This window comes from Macaca nemestrina, chromosome 13 (assembly GCF_043159975.1).
Source record: "Macaca nemestrina isolate mMacNem1 chromosome 13, mMacNem.hap1, whole genome shotgun sequence".
NCBI classification, from domain to species: domain Eukaryota; kingdom Metazoa; phylum Chordata; class Mammalia; order Primates; family Cercopithecidae; genus Macaca; species Macaca nemestrina.
The window spans coordinates 95,501,736-95,524,600 of NC_092137.1; positions in this window are offsets into that span (position 1 = coordinate 95,501,736).

The following is a 22,865-nucleotide window of genomic DNA, read 5'->3' on the forward strand; positions in this document are numbered from 1 at the left end:
CAGCTTTCCCCTCAAGAAGCCTTTCGCTAACACAGTTCTTGTGGAATTGGCAAAGTGATATTTGGAAGCCCATAGAGGGCTATGGTGAAAAAGGACATATCCTCAGATGAAATCTGGAAAGAAGCTTTCTGAGAAACTGCTTAGTGTTCTGTTAATTCATCTCACAGAGTTACATCTGTATTTCGTGGATCTCTTTGCTAGCCTTATTTCTGTGGAATCTGAGAACAGATATTTCGGATCCCTTGGAAGACTATACGGCCAAAGGATATATCCTCCGATAACAAAGAGAAAGAAGCTTTCTGAGAAACTTCTTTGTGTTCTGTGAAATCATCTCACAGAGTTACAGCTTTCCCCTCAAGAAGCCTTTCGCTAAGACAGTTCTTGTGGAATTGGCAAAGTGATATTTGGAAGCCCATAGAGGGCTATGGTGAAAAAGGAAATATCCTCACATGAAATCTCGAAAGAAGCTTTCTGAGAAACTGCTTTGTGTTCTGTTAATTCATCTCACAGAGTTACATCTGTATTTCGTGGATCTCTTTGCTAGCCTTATTTCTGTGGAATCTGAGAACAGATATTTCGGATCCCTTGGAAGACTATAGGGCCAAAGGAAATATCCTCCGATAACCAAGAGAAAGAAGCTTTCTGAGAAACTTCTTTGTGTTCTGTGAAATCATCTCACAGAGTTACAGCTTTACCCTCAAGAAGCCTTTCGCTAAGACAGTTCTTGTGGAATTGGCAAAGTGATATTTGGAAGCCCATAGAGGGCTATGGTGAAAAAGGAAATATCCTCACATGAAATCTGGAAAGAAGCTTTCTGAGAAACTGCTTAGTGTTCTGTTAATTCATCTCACAGACTTACATCTGTATTTCGTGGATCTCTTTGCTAGCCTTATTTCTGTGGAATCTGAGAACAGATATTTCGGATCCCTTGGAAGACTATAGGGCCAAAGGAAATATCCTCCGATAACAAAGAGAAAGAAGCTTTCTGAGAAACTTCTTTGTGTTCTGTGAAATCATCTCCCAAGGTTAGAGCTTTCCCCTCAAGAAGCCTTTCGCTAAGACAGTTCTTGTGGAATTGGCAAAGTGATATTTGGAAGCCCCTAGAGGGCTATGGTGAAAAAGGAAATATCCTCAGATGAAATCCGGAAAGTAGCTTTTTGAGAAACTGCTTAGAGTTCTGTTAATTCATCTCACAGTGTTACATCTGTATTTCGTGGATCTCTTTGCTAGCCTTATTTCTGTGGAATCTGAGAACAGATATTTCGGATCCCTTGGAAGACTATAGGGCCAAAGGAAATATCCTCCGATAACAAAGAGAAGGAAGCTTTCTGAGCAACTTCTTTGTGTTCTGTGAAATCATCTCACAGAGTAACAGCTTTCCCCTCAAGAAGCCTTTCGCTAAGACAGTTCTTGTGGAATTGGCAAAGTGATATTTGGAAGCCCATAGAGGGCTATGGTGAAAAAGGAAATATCCTCAGATGAAATCTGGAAAGAAGCTTTCTGAGAAACTGCTTAGTGTTCTGTTAATTCATCTCACAGAGTTACATCTGTATTTCGTGGATCTCTTTGCTAGCCTTATTTCTGTGGAATCTGAGAACAGATATTTCCTTTCCCTTTGAAGACTATAGGGCCAAAGGAAATATCCTCCGATAACAAAGAGAAAGAAGCTTTCTGAGAAACTTCTTTGTGTTCTGTGAAATCATCTCACAGAGTTACAGCATTTCCCTCAAGAAGCCTTTCGCTAAGCCAGTTCTTGTGGAATTGGCAAAGTGATATTTGGAAGCCCATAGAGGGCTATGGTGAAAAAGGAAATATCCTCAGATGAAATCTGGAAAGAAGCTTTCTGAGAAACTACTTAGTGTTCTGTTAATTCATCTCAGAGAGTTACATCTGTATTTCGTGGATCTCTTTGCTAGACTTATTTCTGTGGAATCTGAGAACAGATATTTCGGATCCCTTGGAAGACTATAGGGCCAAAGGAAATATCCTCCGATAACAAATAGAAAGAAGCTTTCTGAGAAACTTCTTTGTGTTCTGTGAAATCATCTCACAGAGTTACAGCTTTCCCCTCAAGAAGCCTTTCGCTAACACAGTTCTTGTGGAATTGGCAAAGTGATATTTGGAAGCCCATAGAGGGCTATGGTGAAAAAGGACATATCCTCAGATGAAATCTGGAAAGAAGCTTTCTGAGAAACTGCTTAGTGTTCTGTTAATTCATCTCACAGAGTTACATCTGTATTTCGTGGATCTCTTTGCTAGCCTTATTTCTGTGGAATCTGAGAACAGATATTTCGGATCCCTTGGAAGACTATACGGCCAAAGGATATATCCTCCGATAACAAAGAGAAAGAAGCTTTCTGAGAAACTTCTTTGTGTTCTGTGAAATCATCTCACAGAGTTACAGCTTTCCCCTCAAGAAGCCTTTCGCTAAGACAGTTCTTGTGGAATTGGCAAAGTGATATTTGGAAGCCCATAGAGGGCTATGGTGAAAAAGGAAATATCCTCAGATGAAATCTGGAAAGAAGCTTTCTGAGAAACTGCTTTGTGTTCTGTTAATTCATCTCACAGAGTTACATCTGTATTTCGTGGATCTCTTTGCTAGCCTTATTTCTGTGGAATCTGAGAACAGATATTTCCTTTCCCTTTGAAGACTATAGGGCCAAAGGAAATATCCTCCGATAACAAAGAGAAAGAAGCTTTCTGAGAAACTTCTTTGTGTTCTGTGAAATCATCTCACAGAGTTACAGCTTTCCCCTCAAGAAGCCTTTCGCTAAGACAGTTCTTGTGGAATTGGCAAAGTGATATTTGGAAGCCCATAGAGGGCTATGGTGAAAAAGGAAATATCCTCAGATGAAATCTGGAAAGAAGCTTTCTGAGAAACTGCTTTGTGTTCTGTTAATTCATCTCACAGAGTTACATCTGTATTTCGTGGATCTCTTTGCTAGCCTTATTTCTGTGGAATCTGAGAACAGATATTTCCTTTCCCTTTGAAGACTATAGGGCCAAAGGAAATATCCTCCGATAACAAAGAGAAAGAAGCTTTCTGAGAAACTTCTTTGTGTTCTGTGAAATCATCTCACAGAGTTACAGCTTTCCCCTCAAGAAGCCTTTCGCTAAGACAGTTCTTGTGGAACTGGCAAAGTGATATTTGGAAGCCCATAGAGGGCTATGGTGAAAAAGGAAATATCCTCACATGAAATCTGGAAAGAACCTTTCTGAGAAACTGCTTAGGGTTCTGTTAATTCATCTCACAGAGTTACATCTGTATTTCGTGGATCTCTTTGCTAGCCTTATTTCTGTGGAATCTGAGAACAGATATTTCCGATCCCTTGGAAGACTATAGTGCCAAAGGAAATATCCTCCGATGACAAAGAGAAAGAAGCTTTCTGAGAAAATTCTTTGTGTTCTGTGAAATCATCTCACAGAGTTACAGCTTTCCTCTCAAGAAGCCTTTCACTAAGCCAGTTCTTGTGGAACTGGCAAAGTGATATTTGGAAGCCCATAGAGGGCTATGGTGAAAAAGGAAATATCCTCACATGAAATCTGGAAAGAACCTTTCTGAGAAACTGCTTAGTGTTCTGTTAATTCATCTCACAGAGTTACATCTGTATTTCGTGGATCTCTTTGCTAGCCTTATTTCTGTGGAATCTGAGAACAGATATTTCGGATCCCTTGCAAGACTATAGGGCCAAAGGAAATATCCTCCGATAACAAAGAGAAAGAAGCTTTCTGAGAAACTTCTTTGTATTCTGTGAAATCATCTCACAGAGTTACAGCTTTCCCCTCAAGAAGCCTTTCGCTAAGACAGTTCTTGTGGAATTGGCAAAGTGATATTTGGAAGCCCATAGAGGGCTATGGTGAAAAAGGAAATATCCTCAGATGAAATCTGGAAAGAAGCTTTCTGAGAAACTGCTTAGTGTTCTGTTAATTCATCTCACAGAGTTACATCTGTATTTCGTGGATCTCTTTGCTAGCCTTATTTCTGTGGAATCTGAGAACAGATATTTCGGATCCCTTGGAAGGCTATAGGGCCAAAGGAGATATCCTCCGATAACAAAGAGAAAGAAGCTTTCTGAGAAACTTCTTTGTGTTCTGTGAAATCATCTCACAGAGTTACAGCTTTCCCCTCAAGAAGCCTTTCGCTAAGACAGTTCTTGTGGAATTGGCAAAGTGACATTTGGAAGCCCGTAGAGGGCTATGGTGAAAAAGGAAATATCCTCAGATGAAATCTGGAAAGAAGCTTTCTGAGAAACTGCTTAGTGTTCTGTTAATTCATCTCACAGAGTTACATCTGTATTTCGTGGATCTCTTTGCTAGCCTTATTTCTGTGGAATCTGAGAACAGATATTTCGGATCCCTTGGAAGACTATAGGGCCAAAGGAAATATCCTCCGATAACAAAGAGAAAGAAGCTTTCTGAGAAAATTCTTTGTGTTCTGTGAAATCATCTCACAGAGTTACAGCTTTCCCCTCAAGAAGCCTTTCGCTAAGACAGTTCTTGTGGAATTGGCAAAGTGATATTTGGAAACCCATAGATGGCTATGGTGAAAAAGGAAATATCCTCAGATGAAATCTGGAAAGAAGCTTTCTCAGAAACTGCTTAGTGTTCTGTTAATTCATCTCACAGAGTTACATCTGTATTTCATGGATCTCTTTGCTAGCCTTATTTCTGTGGAATCTGAGAACAGATATTTCGGATCCCTTGGAAGACTATAGGGCCAAAGGAAATATCCTCCGATAACAAAGAGAAAGAAGCTTTCTGAGAAACTTCTTTGTGTTCTGTGAAATCATCTCACAGAGTAACAGCTTTTCCCTCAAGAAGCCTTTCGCTAAGACAGTTCTTGTGGAATTGGCAAAGTGATATTTGGAAGCCCATAGAGGGCTATGGTGAAAAAGGAAATATCCTCACATGAAATCTGGAAAGAAGCTTTCTGAGAAACTGCTTAGTGTTCTGTTAATTCATCTCACAGAGTTACATCTGTATTTCGTGGATCTCTTTGCTAGCCTTATTTCTGTGGAATCTGAGAACAGATATTTCGGATCCCTTGCAAGACTATAGGGCCAAAGGAAATATCCTCCGATAACAAAGAGAAAGAAGCTTTCTGAGAAACTTCTTTGTGTTCTGTGAAATCATCTCACAGAGTTACAGCTTTCCCCTCAAGAAGCCTTTCGCTAAGACAGTTCTTGTGGAATTGGCAAAGTGATATTTGGAAGCCCATAGAGGGCTATGGTGAAAAAGGAAATATCCTCAGATGAAATCTGGAAAGAAGCTTTCTGAGAAACTGCTTAGTGTTCTGTTAATTCATCTCACAGACTTACATCTGTATTTCGTGGATCTCTTTGCTAGCCTTATTTCTGTGGAATCTGAGAACAGATATTTCGGATCCCTTGGAAGACTGTAGGGCCAAAGGAAATATCCTCCGAGAACAAAGAGAAAGAAGCTTTCTGAGAAAATTCTTTGTGTTCTGTGAAATCATCTCACAGAGTTACAGCATTCCCCTCAAGACTTCTTTCGATAAGCCAGTTCTTGTGGAATTGGCAAAGTGATATTTGGAAGCCCATAGAGGGCTATGGTGAAAAGGCAATATCCTCAGATGAAATCTGGAAAGAAGCTTTCTGAGAAACTACTTAGTGTTCTGTTAATTCATCTCAGAGAGTTACATCTGTATTTCGTGGATCTCTTTGCTAGCCTTATTTCTGTGGAATCTGAGAACAGATATTTCGGATCCCTTGGAAGACTATAGGGCCAAAGGAAATATCCTCCGATAACAAAGAGAAAGAAGCTTTCTGAGAAACTTCTTTGTGTTCTGTGAAATCATCTCACAGAGTTACAGCTTTCCCCTCAAGAAGCCTTTCGCTAAGACAGTTCTTGTGGAATTGGCAAAGTGATATTTGGAAGCCCCTAGAGGGTATGGTGCAAAAGTAAATATCCACAGATGAAATCTGGAAAGAAGCTTTCTGAGAAACTGCTTAGTGTTCTGTTAATTCATCTCACAGAGTTACATCTGTATTTCGTGGATCTCTTTGCTAGCCTTATTTCTGTGGAATCTAAGAACAGATATTTCGGATCCCTTGGAAGACTATAGGGCCAAAGGAAATATCCTCTGATAACAAAGAGAAAGAAGCTTTCTGAGAAACTTCTTTGTGTTCTGTGAAATCATCTCACAGAGTTACAGCTTTCCCCTCAAGAAGCCTTTCGCTAAGCCAGTTCTTGTGGAATTGGCAAAGTGATATTTGGAAGCCCATAGAGGGCTATGGTGAAAAAGGAAATATCCTCACATGAAATCTGGAAAGAACCTTTCTGAGAAACTGCTTAGTGTTCTGTTAATTCATCTCACAGAGTTACATCTGTATTTCGTGGATGTCTTTGCTAGCCTTATTTCTGTGGAATCTGAGAACAGATATTTCGGATCCATTGGAAGACTATAGGGCCAAAGGAAATATCCTCCGATAACAAAGAGAAAGAAGCTTTCTGAGAAACTTCTTTGTGTTCTGTGAAATCATCTCACAGAGTTACAGCATTCCCCTCAAGAAGCCTTTCGCTAAGACAGTTCTTGTGGAATTGGCAAAGTGATATTTGGAAGCCCATAGATGGCTATGGTGAAAAAGGAAATATCCTCAGATGAAGTCTGGAAAGAAGCTTTCTGAGAAACTGCTTAGTGTTCTGTTAATTCATCTCACAGACTTACATCTGTATCTGTGGACCTCTTTGCTAGCCTTATTTCTGTGGAATCTGAGAACAGATATTTCGGATCCCTTGGAAGACTATAGGGCCAAAGGAAATATCCTCCGATAACAAAGAGAAAGAAGCTTTCTGAGAAACTTCTTTGTGTTCTGTGAAATCATCTCACAGAGTTACAGCTTTCCCCTAAAGAAGCCTTTCGCTAAGACAGTTCTTGTGGAATTGGCAAAGTGATATTTGGAAGCCCATCGAGGGCTATGGTGAAAAAGGAAATATCCTCAGATGAAATCTGGAAAGAAGCTTTCTGAGAAACTACTTAGTGTTCTGTTAATTCATCTCACAGAGTTACATCTGTATTTCGTGGATCTCTTTGCTAGCCTTATTTCTGTGGAATCTGAGAACAGATATTTCGGATCCCTTGGAAGACTATAGGGCCAAAGGAAATATCCTCCGATAACAAAGAGAAGGAAGCTTTCTGAGAAACTTCTTTGTGTTCTGTGAAATCATCTCACAGAGTTACAGCTTTCCCCTCAAGAAGCCTTTCGCTAAGACAGTTCTTGTGGAATTGGCAAAGTGATATTTGGAAGCCCATAGAGGGCTATGGTGAAAAAGGAAATATCCTCACATGAAATCTCGAAAGAAGCTTTCTGAGAAACTGCTTAGTGTTCTGTTAATTCATCTCACAGAGTTACATCTGTATTTCGTGGATCTCTTTGCTAGCCTTATTTCTGTGGAATCTGAGAACAGATATTTCGGATCCCTTGGAAGACTATAGGGCCAAAGGAAATATCCTCCGATAACAAAGAGAAAGAAGCTTTCTGAGAAACTTCTTTGTGTTCTGTGAAATCATCCCACAGAGTAACAGCTTTCCCCTCAAGAAGCCTTTCGCTAAGACAGTTCTTGTGGAATTGGCAAAGTGATATTTGGAAGCCCATAGAGGGCTATGGTGAAAAAGGAAATATCCTCAGATGAAATCTGGAAAGAAGCTTTCTGAGAAACTGCTTAGTGTTCTGTTAATTCATCTCACAGAGTTACATCTGTATTTCGTGGATCTCTTTGCTAGCCTTATTTCTGTGGAATCTGAGAACAGATATTTCCTTTCCCTTTGAAGACTATAGGGCCAAAGGAAATATCCTCCGATAACAAAGAGAAAGAAGCTTTCTGAGAAACTTCTTTGTGTTCTGTGAAATCATCTCACAGAGTTACAGCTTTCCCCTCAAGAAGCCTTTCGCTAAGCCAGTTCTTGTGGAATTGGCAAAGTGATATTTGGAAGCCCATAGAGGGCTATGGTGAAAAAGGAAATATCCTCAGATGAAATCTGGAAAGAAGCTTTCTGAGAAACTACTTAGTGTTCTGTTAATTCATCTCAGAGAGTTACATCTGTATTTCGTGGATCTCTTTGCTAGACTTATTTCTGTGGAATCTGAGAACAGATATTTCGGATCCCATGGAAGACTATAGGGCCAAAGGAAATATCCTCCGATAACAAAGAGAAAGAAGCTTTCTGAGAAACTTCTTTGTGTTCTGTGAAATCATCTCACAGAGTTACAGCTTTCCCCTCAAGAAGCCTTTCGCTAACACAGTTCTTGTGGAATTGGCAAAGTGATATTTGGAAGCCCATAGAGGGCTATGGTGAAAAAGGACATATCCTCAGATGAAATCTGGAAAGAAGCTTTCTGAGAAACTGCTTAGTGTTCTGTTAATTCATCTCACAGAGTTACATCTGTATTTCGTGGATCTCTTTGCTAGCCTTATTTCTGTGGAATCTGAGAACAGATATTTCGGATCCCTTTGAAGACTATACGGCCAAAGGATATATCCTCCGATAACAAAGAGAAAGAAGCTTTCTGAGAAACTTCTTTGTGTTCTGTGAAATCATCTCACAGAGTTACAGCTTTCCCCTCAAGAAGCCTTTCGCTAAGACAGTTCTTGTGGAATTGGCAAAGTGATATTTGGAAGCCCATAGAGGGCTATGGTGAAAAAGGAAATATCCTCACATGAAATCTCGAAAGAAGCTTTCTGAGAAACTGCTTAGTGTTCTGTTAATTCATCTCACAGAGTTACATCTGTATTTCGTGGATCTCTTTGCTAGCCTTATTTCTGTGGAATCTGAGAACAGATATTTCGGATCCCTTGGAAGACTATAGGGCCAAAGGAAATATCCTCCGATAACCAAGAGAAAGAAGCTTTCTGAGAAACTTCTTTGTGTTCTGTGAAATCATCTCACAGAGTTACAGCTTTACCCTCAAGAAGCCTTTCGCTAAGACAGTTCTTTTGGAATTGGCAAAGTGATATTTGGAAGCCCATAGAGGGCTATGGTGAAAAAGGAAATATCCTCACATGAAATCTGGAAAGAAGCTTTCTGAGAAACTGCTTAGTGTTCTGTTAATTCATCTCACAGAGTTACATCTGTATTTCGTGGATCTCTTTGCTAGCCTTATTTCTGTGGAATCTGAGAACAGATATTTCGGATCCCTTGGAAGACTATAGGGCCAAAGGAAATATCCTCCGATAACAAAGAGAAAGAAGCTTTCTGAGAAACTTCTTTGTGTTCTGTGAAATCATCTCACAGAGTTACAGCTTTCCCCTCAAGAAGCCTTTCGCTAACACAGTTCTTGTGGAATTGGCAAAGTGATATTTGGAAGCCCATAGAGGGCTATGGTGAAAAAGGACATATCCTCAGATGAAATCTGGAAAGAAGCTTTCTGAGAAACTGCTTAGTGTTCTGTTAATTCATCTCACAGAGTTACATCTGTATTTCGTGGATCTCTTTGCTAGCCTTATTTCTGTGGAATCTGAGAACAGATATTTCGGATCCCTTGGAAGACTATACGGCCAAAGGATATATCCTCCGATAACAAAGAGAAAGAAGCTTTCTGAGAAACTTCTTTGTGTTCTGTGAAATCATCTCACAGAGTTACAGCTTTCCCCTCAAGAAGCCTTTCGCTAAGACAGTTCTTGTGGAATTGGCAAAGTGATATTTGGAAGCCCATAGAGGGCTATGGTGAAAAAGGAAATATCCTCACATGAAATCTCGAAAGAAGCTTTCTGAGAAACTGCTTTGTGTTCTGTTAATTCATCTCACAGAGTTACATCTGTATTTCGTGGATCTCTTTGCTAGCCTTATTTCTGTGGAATCTGAGAACAGATATTTCGGATCCCTTGGAAGACTATAGGGCCAAAGGAAATATCCTCCGATAACCAAGAGAAAGAAGCTTTCTGAGAAACTTCTTTGTGTTCTGTGAAATCATCTCACAGAGTTACAGCTTTACCCTCAAGAAGCCTTTCGCTAAGACAGTTCTTGTGGAATTGGCAAAGTGATATTTGGAAGCCCATAGAGGGCTATGGTGAAAAAGGAAATATCCTCAGATGAAATCTGGAAAGAAGCTTTCTGAGAAACTGCTTAGTGTTCTGTTAATTCATCTCACAGAGTTACATCTGTATTTCGTGGATCTCTTTGCTAGCCTTATTTCTGTGGAATCTGAGAACAGATATTTCCTTTCCCTTTGAAGACTATAGGGCCAAAGGAAATATCCTCCGATAACCAAGAGAAAGAAGCTTTCTGAGAAACTTCTTTGTGTTCTGTGAAATCATCTCACAGAGTTACAGCTTTACCCTCAAGAAGCCTTTCGCTAAGACAGTTCTTTTGGAATTGGCAAAGTGATATTTGGAAGCCCATAGAGGGCTATGGTGAAAAAGGAAATATCCTCACATGAAATCTGGAAAGAAGCTTTCTGAGAAACTGCTTAGTGTTCTGTTAATTCATCTCACAGACTTACATCTGTATTTCGTGGATCTCTTTGCTAGCCTTATTTCTGTGGAATCTGAGAACAGATATTTCGGATCCCTTGGAAGACTATAGGGCCAAAGGAAATATCCTCCGATAACAAAGAGAAAGAAGCTTTCTGAGAAACTTCTTTGTGTTCTGTGAAATCATCTCACAGAGTTACAGCTTTCCCCTCAAGAAGCCTTTCGCTAACACAGTTCTTGTGGAATTGGCAAAGTGATATTTGGAAGCCCATAGAGGGCTATGGTGAAAAAGGACATATCCTCAGATGAAATCTGGAAAGAAGCTTTCTGAGAAACTGCTTAGTGTTCTGTTAATTCATCTCACAGAGTTACATCTGTATTTCGTGGATCTCTTTGCTAGCCTTATTTCTGTGGAATCTGAGAACAGATATTTCGGATCCCTTGGAAGACTATACGGCCAAAGGATATATCCTCCGATAACAAAGAGAAAGAAGCTTTCTGAGAAACTTCTTTGTGTTCTGTGAAATCATCTCACAGAGTTACAGCTTTCCCCTCAAGAAGCCTTTCGCTAAGACAGTTCTTGTGGAATTGGCAAAGTGATATTTGGAAGCCCATAGAGGGCTATGGTGAAAAAGGAAATATCCTCACATGAAATCTCGAAAGAAGCTTTCTGAGAAACTGCTTTGTGTTCTGTTAATTCATCTCACAGAGTTACATCTGTATTTCGTGGATCTCTTTGCTAGCCTTATTTCTGTGGAATCTGAGAACAGATATTTCGGATCCCTTGGAAGACTATAGGGCCAAAGGAAATATCCTCCGATAACCAAGAGAAAGAAGCTTTCTGAGAAACTTCTTTGTGTTCTGTGAAATCATCTCACAGAGTTACAGCTTTACCCTCAAGAAGCCTTTCGCTAAGACAGTTCTTGTGGAATTGGCAAAGTGATATTTGGAAGCCCATAGAGGGCTATGGTGAAAAAGGAAATATCCTCACATGAAATCTGGAAAGAAGCTTTCTGAGAAACTGCTTAGTGTTCTGTTAATTCATCTCACAGACTTACATCTGTATTTCGTGGATCTCTTTGCTAGCCTTATTTCTGTGGAATCTGAGAACAGATATTTCGGATCCCTTGGAAGACTATAGGGCCAAAGGAAATATCCTCCGATAACAAAGAGAAAGAAGCTTTCTGAGAAACCTCTTTGTGTTCTGTGAAATCATCTCACAGAGTTACAGCTTACCCCTCAAGAAGCCTTTCGCTAAGACAGTTCTTGTGGAATTGGCAAAGTGATATTTGGAAGCCCCTAGAGGGCTATGGTGAAAAAGGAAATATCCTCAGATGAAATCCGGAAAGTAGCTTTTTGAGAAACTGCTTAGAGTTCTGTTAATTCATCTCACAGTGTTACATCTGTATTTCGTGGATCTCTTTGCTAGCCTTATTTCTGTGGAATCTGAGAACAGATATTTCGGATCCCTTGGAAGACTATAGGGCCAAAGGAAATATCCTCCGATAACAAAGAGAAGGAAGCTTTCTGAGCAACTTCTTTGTGTTCTGTGAAATCATCTCACAGAGTAACAGCTTTCCCCTCAAGAAGCCTTTCGCTAAGACAGTTCTTGTGGAATTGGCAAAGTGATATTTGGAAGCCCATAGAGGGCTATGGTGAAAAAGGAAATATCCTCAGATGAAATCTGGAAAGAAGCTTTCTGAGAAACTGCTTAGTGTTCTGTTAATTCATCTCACAGAGTTACATCTGTATTTCGTGGATCTCTTTGCTAGCCTTATTTCTGTGGAATCTGAGAACAGATATTTCCTTTCCCTTTGAAGACTATAGGGCCAAAGGAAATATCCTCCGATAACAAAGAGAAAGAAGCTTTCTGAGAAACTTCTTTGTGTTCTGTGAAATCATCTCACAGAGTTACAGCATTTCCCTCAAGAAGCCTTTCGCTAAGCCAGTTCTTGTGGAATTGGCAAAGTGATATTTGGAAGCCCATAGAGGGCTATGGTGAAAAAGGAAATATCCTCAGATGAAATCTGGAAAGAAGCTTTCTGAGAAACTACTTAGTGTTCTGTTAATTCATCTCAGAGAGTTACATCTGTATTTCGTGGATCTCTTTGCTAGACTTATTTCTGTGGAATCTGAGAACAGATATTTCGGATCCCTTGGAAGACTATAGGGCCAAAGAAAATATCCTCCGATAACAAATAGAAAGAAGCTTTCTGAGAAACTTCTTTGTGTTCTGTGAAATCATCTCACAGAGTTACAGCTTTCCCCTCAAGAAGCCTTTCGCTAACACAGTTCTTGTGGAATTGGCAAAGTGATATTTGGAAGCCCATAGAGGGCTATGGTGAAAAAGGACATATCCTCAGATGAAATCTGGAAAGAAGCTTTCTGAGAAACTGCTTAGTGTTCTGTTAATTCATCTCACAGAGTTACATCTGTATTTCGTGGATCTCTTTGCTAGCCTTATTTCTGTGGAATCTGAGAACAGATATTTCGGATCCCTTGGAAGACTATACGGCCAAAGGATATATCCTCCGATAACAAAGAGAAAGAAGCTTTCTGAGAAACTTCTTTGTGTTCTGTGAAATCATCTCACAGAGTTACAGCTTTCCCCTCAAGAAGCCTTTCGCTAAGACAGTTCTTGTGGAATTGGCAAAGTGATATTTGGAAGCCCATAGAGGGCTATGGTGAAAAAGGAAATATCCTCAGATGAAATCTGGAAAGAAGCTTTCTGAGAAACTGCTTTGTGTTCTGTTAATTCATCTCACAGAGTTACATCTGTATTTCGTGGATCTCTTTGCTAGCCTTATTTCTGTGGAATCTGAGAACAGATATTTCCTTTCCCTTTGAAGACTATAGGGCCAAAGGAAATATCCTCCGATAACAAAGAGAAAGAAGCTTTCTGAGAAACTTCTTTGTGTTCTGTGAAATCATCTCACAGAGTTACAGCTTTCCCCTCAAGAAGCCTTTCGCTAAGACAGTTCTTGTGGAATTGGCAAAGTGATATTTGGAAGCCCATAGAGGGCTATGGTGAAAAAGGAAATATCCTCAGATGAAATCTGGAAAGAAGCTTTCTGAGAAACTGCTTTGTGTTCTGTTAATTCATCTCACAGAGTTACATCTGTATTTCGTGGATCTCTTTGCTAGCCTTATTTCTGTGGAATCTGAGAACAGATATTTCCTTTCCCTTTGAAGACTATAGGGCCAAAGGAAATATCCTCCGATAACAAAGAGAAAGAAGCTTTCTGAGAAACTTCTTTGTGTTCTGTGAAATCATCTCACAGAGTTACAGCTTTCCCCTCAAGAAGCCTTTCGCTAAGACAGTTCTTGTGGAACTGGCAAAGTGATATTTGGAAGCCCATAGAGGGCTATGGTGAAAAAGGAAATATCCTCACATGAAATCTGGAAAGAACCTTTCTGAGAAACTGCTTAGGGTTCTGTTAATTCATCTCACAGAGTTACATCTGTATTTCGTGGATCTCTTTGCTAGCCTTATTTCTGTGGAATCTGAGAACAGATATTTCGGATCCCTTGGAAGACTATAGGGCCAAAGGAAATATCCTCCGATGACAAAGAGAAAGAAGCTTTCTGAGAAAATTCTTTGTGTTCTGTGAAATCATCTCACAGAGTTACAGCTTTCCTCTCAAGAAGCCTTTCACTAAGCCAGTTCTTGTGGAACTGGCAAAGTGATATTTGGAAGCCCATAGAGGGCTATGGTGAAAAAGGAAATATCCTCACATGAAATCTGGAAAGAACCTTTCTGAGAAACGGCTTAGTGTTCTGTTAATTCATCTCACAGAGTTACATCTGTATTTCGTGGATCTCTTTGCTAGCCTTATTTCTGTGGAATCTGAGAACAGATATTTCGGATCCCTTGCAAGACTATAGGGCCAAAGGAAATATCCTCCGATAACAAAGAGAAAGAAGCTTTCTGAGAAACTTCTTTGTATTCTGTGAAATCATCTCACAGAGTTACAGCTTTCCCCTCAAGAAGCCTTTCGCTAAGACAGTTCTTGTGGAATTGGCAAAGTGATATTTGGAAGCCCATAGAGGGCTATGGTGAAAAAGGAAATATCCTCAGATGAAATCTGGAAAGAAGCTTTCTGAGAAACTGCTTAGTGTTCTGTTAATTCATCTCACAGAGTTACATCTGTATTTCGTGGATCTCTTTGCTAGCCTTATTTCTGTGGAATCTGAGAACAGATATTTCGGATCCCTTGGAAGGCTATAGGGCCAAAGGAGATATCCTCCGATAACAAAGAGAAAGAAGCTTTCTGAGAAACTTCTTTGTGTTCTGTGAAATCATCTCACAGAGTTACAGCTTTCCCCTCAAGAAGCCTTTCGCTAAGACAGTTCTTGTGGAATTGGCAAAGTGACATTTGGAAGCCCGTAGAGGGCTATGGTGAAAAAGGAAATATCCTCAGATGAAATCTGGAAAGAAGCTTTCTGAGAAACTGCTTAGTGTTCTGTTAATTCATCTCACAGAGTTACATCTGTATTTCGTGGATCTCTTTGCTAGCCTTATTTCTGTGGAATCTGAGAACAGATATTTCGGATCCCTTGGAAGACTATAGGGCCAAAGGAAATATCCTTCGATAACAAAGAGAAAGAAGCTTTCTGAGAAACTACTTTGTGTTCTGTGAAATCATCTCACAGAGTTACAGCTTTCCCCTCAAGAAGCCTTTCGCTAAGACAGTTCTTGTGGAATTGGCAAAGTGATATTTGGAAACCCATAGATGGCTATGGTGAAAAAGGAAATATCCTCAGATGAAATCTGGAAAGAAGCTTTCTCAGAAACTGCTTAGTGTTCTGTTAATTCATCTCACAGAGTTACATCTGTATTTCATGGATCTCTTTGCTAGCCTTATTTCTGTGGAATCTGAGAACAGATATTTCGGATCCCTTGGAAGACTATAGGGCCAAAGGAAATATCCTCCGATAACAAAGAGAAAGAAGCTTTCTGAGAAACTTCTTTGTGTTCTGTGAAATCATCTCACAGAGTAACAGCTTTTCCCTCAAGAAGCCTTTCGCTAAGACAGTTCTTGTGGAATTGGCAAAGTGATATTTGGAAGCCCATAGAGGGCTATGGTGAAAAAGGAAATATCCTCACATGAAATCTGGAAAGAAGCTTTCTGAGAAACTGCTTAGTGTTCTGTTAATTCATCTCACAGAGTTACATCTGTATTTCGTGGATCTCTTTGCTAGCCTTATTTCTGTGGAATCTGAGAACAGATATTTCGGATCCCTTGCAAGACTATAGGGCCAAAGGAAATATCCTCCGATAACAAAGAGAAAGAAGCTTTCTGAGAAACTTCTTTGTGTTCTGTGAAATCATCTCACAGAGTTACAGCTTTCCCCTCAAGAAGCCTTTCGCTAAGACAGTTCTTGTCGAATTGGCAAAGTGATATTTGGAAGCCCATAGAGGGCTATGGTGAAAAAGGAAATATCCTCAGATGAAATCTGGAAAGAAGCTTTCTGAGAAACTGCTTAGTGTTCTGTTAATTCATCTCACAGACTTACATCTGTATTTCGTGGATCTCTTTGCTAGCCTTATTTCTGTGGAATCTGAGAACAGATATTTCGGATCCCTTGGAAGACTGTAGGGCCAAAGGAAATATCCTCCGATAACAAAGAGAAAGAAGCTTTCTGAGAAAATTCTTTGTGTTCTGTGAAATCATCTCACAGAGTTACAGCATTCCCCTCAAGACTCCTTTCGATAAGCCAGTTCTTGTGGAATTGGCAAAGTGATATTTGGAAGCCCATAGAGGGCTATGGTGAAAAGGCAATATCCTCAGATGAAATCTGGAAAGAAGATTTCTGAGAAACTACTTAGTGTTCTGTTAATTCATCTCAGAGAGTTACATCTGTATTTCGTGGATCTCTTTGCTAGCCTTATTTCTGTGGAATCTGAGAACAGATATTTCGGATCCCTTGGAAGACTATAGGGCCAAAGGAAATATCCTCCGATAACAAAGAGAAAGAAGCTTTCTGAGAAACTTCTTTGTGTTCTGTGAAATCATCTCACAGAGTTACAGCTTTCCCCTCAAGAAGCCTTTCGCTAAGACAGTTCTTGTGGAATTGGCAAAGTGATATTTGGAAGCCCCTAGAGGGTATGGTGCAAAAGTAAATATCCACAGATGAAATCTGGAAAGAAGCTTTCTGAGAAACTGCTTAGTGTTCTGTTAATTCATCTCACAGAGTTACATCTGTATTTCGTGGATCTCTTTGCTAGCCTTATTTCTGTGGAATCTAAGAACAGATATTTCGGATCCCTTGGAAGACTATAGGGCCAAAGGAAATATCCTCTGATAACAAAGAGAAAGAAGCTTTCTGAGAAACTTCTTTGTGTTCTGTGAAATCATCTCACAGAGTTACAGCTTTCCCCTCAAGAAGCCTTTCGCTAAGCCAGTTCTTGTGGAATTGGCAAAGTGATATTTGGAAGCCCATAGAGGGCTATGGTGAAAAAGGAAATATCCTCACATGAAATCTGGAAAGAACCTTTCTGAGAAACTGCTTAGTGTTCTGTTAATTCATCTCACAGAGTTACATCTGTATTTCGTGGATGTCTTTGCTAGCCTTATTTCTGTGGAATCTGAGAACAGATATTTCGGATCCATTGGAAGACTATAGGGCCAAAGGAAATATCCTCCGATAACAAAGAGAAAGAAGCTTTCTGAGAAACTTCTTTGTGTTCTGTGAAATCATCTCACAGAGTTACAGCATTCCCCTCAAGAAGCCTTTCGCTAAGACAGTTCTTGTGGAATTGGCAAAGTGATATTTGGAAGCCCATAGATGGCTATGGTGAAAAAGGAAATATCCTCAGATGAAGTCTGGAAAGAAGCTTTCTGAGAAACTGCTTAGTGTTCTGTTAATTCATCTCACAGACTTACATCTGTATCTGTGGACCTCTTTGCTAGCCTTATTTCTGTGGAATCTGAGAACAGATATTTCGGATCCCTTGGAAGACTATAGGGCCAAAGGAAATATCCTCCGATAACAAAGAGAAAGAAGCTTTCTGAGAAACTTCTTTGTGTTCTGTGAAATCATCTCACAGAGTTACAGCTTTCCCCTCAAGAAGCCTTTCGCTAAGACAGTTCTTGTGGAATTGGCAAAGTGATATTTGGAAGCCCATAGAGGGCTATGGTGAAAAAGGAAATATCCTCAGATGAAATCTGGAAAAAAGCTTTCTCAGAAACTGCTTAGTGTTCTGTTAATTCGTCTCACAGAGTTACATCTGTATTTCGTGGATCTCTTTGCCTGCCTTATTTCTGTGGAATCTGAGAACAGATATTTCGGATCCCTTGGAAGACTATAGGGCCAAAGGAAATATCCTCCGATAACAAAGAGAAAGAAGCTTTCTGAGAAACTTCTTTGTGTTCTGTGAAATCATCTCACAGAGTAACAGCTTTCCCCTCAAGAAGCCTTTCGCTAAGACACTTCTTGTGGAATTGGCAAAGTGACTTTTGGAAGCCCGTAGAAGGCTATGGTGAAAATGGAAATATCCTCACATGAAATCTGGAAAGAAGCTTTCTGAGAAACTGCTTAGTGTTCTGTTAATTCATCTCACAGCGTTACATCTGTATTTCGTGGATCTCTTTGCTAGCCTTATTTCTGCGGAATCTGAGAACAGATATTTCGGATCCCTTGGAAGACTACAGGGCCAAAGGAAATATCCTCCGATAACAAAGAGAAAGAAGCTTTCTGAGAAACTTCTTTGTGTTCTGTGAAATCATCTCACAGAGTTACAGCTTTCCCCTCAAGAAGCCTTTCGCTAAGACAGTTCTAGTGGAATTGGCAAAGTGATATTTGGAAGCCCTTAGAGGGCTACGGTGAAAAAGGAAATATCCTCAGATGAAATCTGAAAAGAAGCTTTCTGAGAAACTGCTTAGTGTTCTGTTAATTCATCTCACAGAGTTACATCTGTATTTCGTGGATCTCTTTGCTAGCCTTATTTCTGTGGAATCTGAGAACAGATATTTCGGATCCCTTGGAAGACTATAGGGCCAAAGGAAATATCCTCCGATAACAAAGAGAAAGAAGCTTTCTGAGAAACTTCTTTGTGTTCTGTGAAATCATCTCACAGAGTTACAGCTTTCCCCTCAAGAAGCCTTTCGCTAAGACAGTTCTTGTGGAATTGGCAAAGTGATATTTGGAAGCCCGTAGAGGACTATGGTGAAAAAGGAAATATCCTCACATGAAATCTGGAAAGAAGCTTTCTGAGAAACTGCTTAGTTCTCTGTTAATTCATCTCACAGAGTTACATCTGTATTTCATGGATCTCTTTGCTTGCCTTATTTCTGTGGAATCTGAGAACAGATATTTCGGATCCCTTGGAAGACTATAGGGCCAAAGGAAATATCCTCCGATAACAAAGAGAAAGAAGCTTTCTGAGAAACTTCTTTGTGTTCTGTGAAATCATCTCACAGAGTTACAGCTTTCCCCTCAAGAAGCCTTTCCTTAAGACAGTTCTGGTGGAATTGGCAAAGTGATATTTGGAAGCCCATCGAGGGCTGTGGTGAAAAAGGAAATATCCTCAGATGAAATCTGGAAAGAAGCTTTCTGAGAAACTACTTAGTGTTCTGTTAATTCATCTCACAGAGTTACATCTGTATTTCGTGGATCTCTTTGCTAGCCTTATTTCTGTGGAATCTGAGAACAGATATTTCGGATCCCTTGGAAGACTATAGGGCCAAAGGAAATATCCTCCGATAACAAAGAGAAAGAAGCTTTCTGAGAAAATTCTTTGTGTTCTGTGAAATCATCTCACAGAGTTACAGCTTTCCCCTCAAGAAGCCTTTCGCTAAGCCAGTTCTTGTGGAATTGGCAAAGTGATATTTGGAAGCCCATAGAGGGTTATGGTGAAAAAGGAACTATCCTCACATGAAATCTGGAAAGAGGTTTTCTGAGAAACTGCTTAGTGTTCTGTTAATTCATCTCACAGAGTTACATCTGTATTTCGTGGATCTCTTTGCTAGCCTTATTTCTGTGGAATCTGAGAACAGATATTTCGGATCCCTTGGAAGACTATAGGGCCAAAGGAAATATCCTCCGATAACAAAGAGAAAGAAGCTTTCTGAGAAACTTCTTTGTATTCTGTGAAATCAACTCACAGATTTACAGCTTTCCCCTCAAGAAGCCTTTCGCTAAGACAGTTCTTGTGGAATTGGCAAAGTGATATTTGGAAGCCCATAGAGGGCTATGGTGAAAAAGGAAATATCCTCAGATGAAATCTGGAAAAAAGCTTTCTCAGAAACTGCTTAGTGTTCTGTTAATTCGTCTCACAGAGTTACATCTGTATTTCGTGGATCTCTTTGCCTGCCTTATTTCTGTGGAATCTGAGAACAGATATTTCGGATCCCTTGGAAGACTATAGGGCCAAAGGAAATATCCTCCGATAACAAAGAGAAAGAAGCTTTCTGAGAAACTTCTTTGTGTTCTGTGAAATCATCTCACAGAGTAACAGCTTTCCCCTCAAGAAGCCTTTCGCTAAGACACTTCTTGTGGAATTGGCAAAGTGACATTTGGAAGCCCGTAGAAGGCTATAGTGAAAATGGAAATATCCTCACATGAAATCTGGAAAGAAGCTTTCTGAGAAACTGCTTAGTGTTCTGTTAATTCATCTCACAGAGTTACATCTGTATTTCGTGGATCTCTTTGCTAGCCTTATTTCTGCGGAATCTGAGAACAGATATTTCGGATCCCTTGGAAGACTACAGGGCCAAAGGAAATATCCTCCGATAACAAAGAGAAAGAAGCTTTCTGAGAAACTTCTTTGTGTTCTGTGAAATCATCTCACAGAGTTACAGCTTTCCCCTCAAGAAGCCTTTCGCTAAGACAGTTCTTGTGGAATTGGCAAAGTGATATTTGGAAGCCCTTAGAGGGCTACGGTGAAAAAGGAAATATCCTCAGATGAAATCTGAAAAGAAGCTTTCTGAGAAACTGCTTAGTGTTCTGTTAATTCATCTCACAGAGTTACATCTGTATTTCGTGGATCTCTTTGCTAGCCTTATTTCTGTGGAATCTGAGAACAGATATTTCGGATCCCTTGGAAGACTATAGGGCCAAAGGAAATATCCTCCGATAACAAAGAGAAAGAAGCTTTCTGAGAAACTACTTTGTGTTCTGTGAAATCATCTCACAGAGTTACAGCTTTCCCCTCAAGAAGCCTTTCGCTAAGACAGTTCTTGTGGAATTGGCAAAGTGATATTTGGAAGCCCATAGAGGGCTACGGTGAAAAAGGAAATATCCTCAGATGAAATCTGGAAAGAAGCTTTCTGAGAAACTCTTTTGTGTTCTGTTAATTCATCTCACAGAGTTATATCTGTATTTCGTGGATCTCTTTGCTAGCCTTATTTCTGTTGAATCTGAGAACAGATATTTTGGATCCCTTGGAAGACTATAGGGCCAAATGAAATATCCTCCGATAACAAAGAGAAAGAAGCTTTCTGAGAAACTTCTTTGTGTTCTGTGAAATCATCTCACAGAGTTACAGCTTTCTCCTCAAGAAGCCTTTCGCTAAGACAGTTCTTGTGGAATTGGCAAAGTGATATTTGGAAGCCCTTAGAGGGCTATGTTGAAAAAGGAAATATCCTCAGATGAAATCTGGAAAGAAGCTTTCTGAGAAACTGCTTAGTGTTCTGTTAATTCATCTCACAGAGTTACATCTGTATTTCGTGGATCTCTTTGCTAGCCTTATTTCTGTGGAATCTGAGAACAGATATTTCGGATCCCTTGGAAGACTATAGGGCCAAAGGAAATATCCTCCGATAACAAAGAGAAAGAAGCTTTCTGAGAAACTTCTTTGTGTTCTGTGAAATCATCTCACAGAGTTACAGCTTTCCCCTCAAGAAGCCTTTCGCTAAGACAGTTCTTGTGGAATTGGCAAAGTGATATTTGGAAGCCCGTAGAGGACTATGGTGAAAAAGGAAATATCCTCACATGAAATCTGGAAAGAAGCTTTCTGAGAAACTGCTTAGTTCTCTGTTAATTCATCTCACAGAGTTACATCTGTATTTCATGGATCTCTTTGCTAGCCTTATTTCTGTGGAATCTGAGAACAGATATTTCGGATCCCTTGGAAGACTATAGGGCCAAAGGAAATATCCTCCGATAACAAAGAGAAAGAAGCTTTCTGAGAAACTTCTTTGTGTTCTGTGAAATCATCTCACAGAGTTACAGCTTTCCCCTCAAGAAGCCTTTCCTTAAGACAGTTCTTGTGGAATTGGCAAAGTGATATTTGGAAGCCCATCGAGGGCTGTGGTGAAAAAGGAAATATCCTCAGATGAAATCTGGAAAGAAGCTTTCTGAGAAACTACTTAGTGTTCTGTTAATTCATCTCACAGAGTTACATCTGTATTTCGTGGATCTCTTTGCTAGCCTTATTTCTGTGGAATCTGAGAACAGATATTTCGGATCCCTTGGAAGACTATAGGGCCAAAGGAAATATCCTCCGATAACAAAGAGAAAGAAGCTTTCTGAGAAAATTCTTTGTGTTCTGTGAAATCATCTCACAGAGTTACAGCTTTCCCCTCAAGAAGCCTTTCGCTAAGCCAGTTCTTGTGGAATTGGCAAAGTGATATTTGGAAGCCCATAGAGGGTTATGGTGAAAAAGGAACTATCCTCACATGAAATCTGGAAAGAGGTTTTCTGAGAAACTGCTTAGTGTTCTGTTAATTCATCTCACAGAGTTACATCTGTATTTCGTGGATCTCTTTGCTAGCCTTATTTCTGTGGAATCTGAGAACAGATATTTCGGATCCCTTGGAAGACTATAGGGCCAAAGGAAATATCCTCCGATAACAAAGAGAAAGAAGCTTTCTGAGATACTTCTTTGTGTTCTGTGAAATCATCTCACAGAGTTACAGCTTTCCCCTCAAGAAGCCTTTCCTTAAGACAGTTCTTGTGGAATTGGCAAAGTGATATTTGGAAGCCCATAGAGGGCTATGGTGAAAAAGGAAATATCCTCAGATGAAACCTGGAAAGAAGCTTTCTGAGAAACTACTTAGTGTTCTGTTAATTCATCTCACAGAGTTACATCTGTATTTCGTGGATCTCTTTGCTAGCCTTATTTCTGTGGAATCTGAGAACAGATATTTCGGATCCCTTGGAAGACTATAGGGCCAAAGGAAATATCCTCCGATAACAAAGAGAAAGAAGCTTTCTGAGAAAATTCTTTGTGTTCTGTGAAATCATCTCACAGAGTTACAGCTTTCCCCTCAAGAAGCCTTTCGCTAAGCCAGTTCTTGTGGAATTGGCAAAGTGATATTTGGAAGCCCATAGAGGGTTATGGTGAAAAAGGAACTATCCTCACATGAAATCTGGAAAGAGGCTTTCTGAGAAACTGCTTAGTGTTCTGTTAATTCATCTCACAGAGTTACATGTGTATTTCGTGGATCTCTTTGCTAGCCTTATTTCTGTGGAATCTGAGAACAGATATT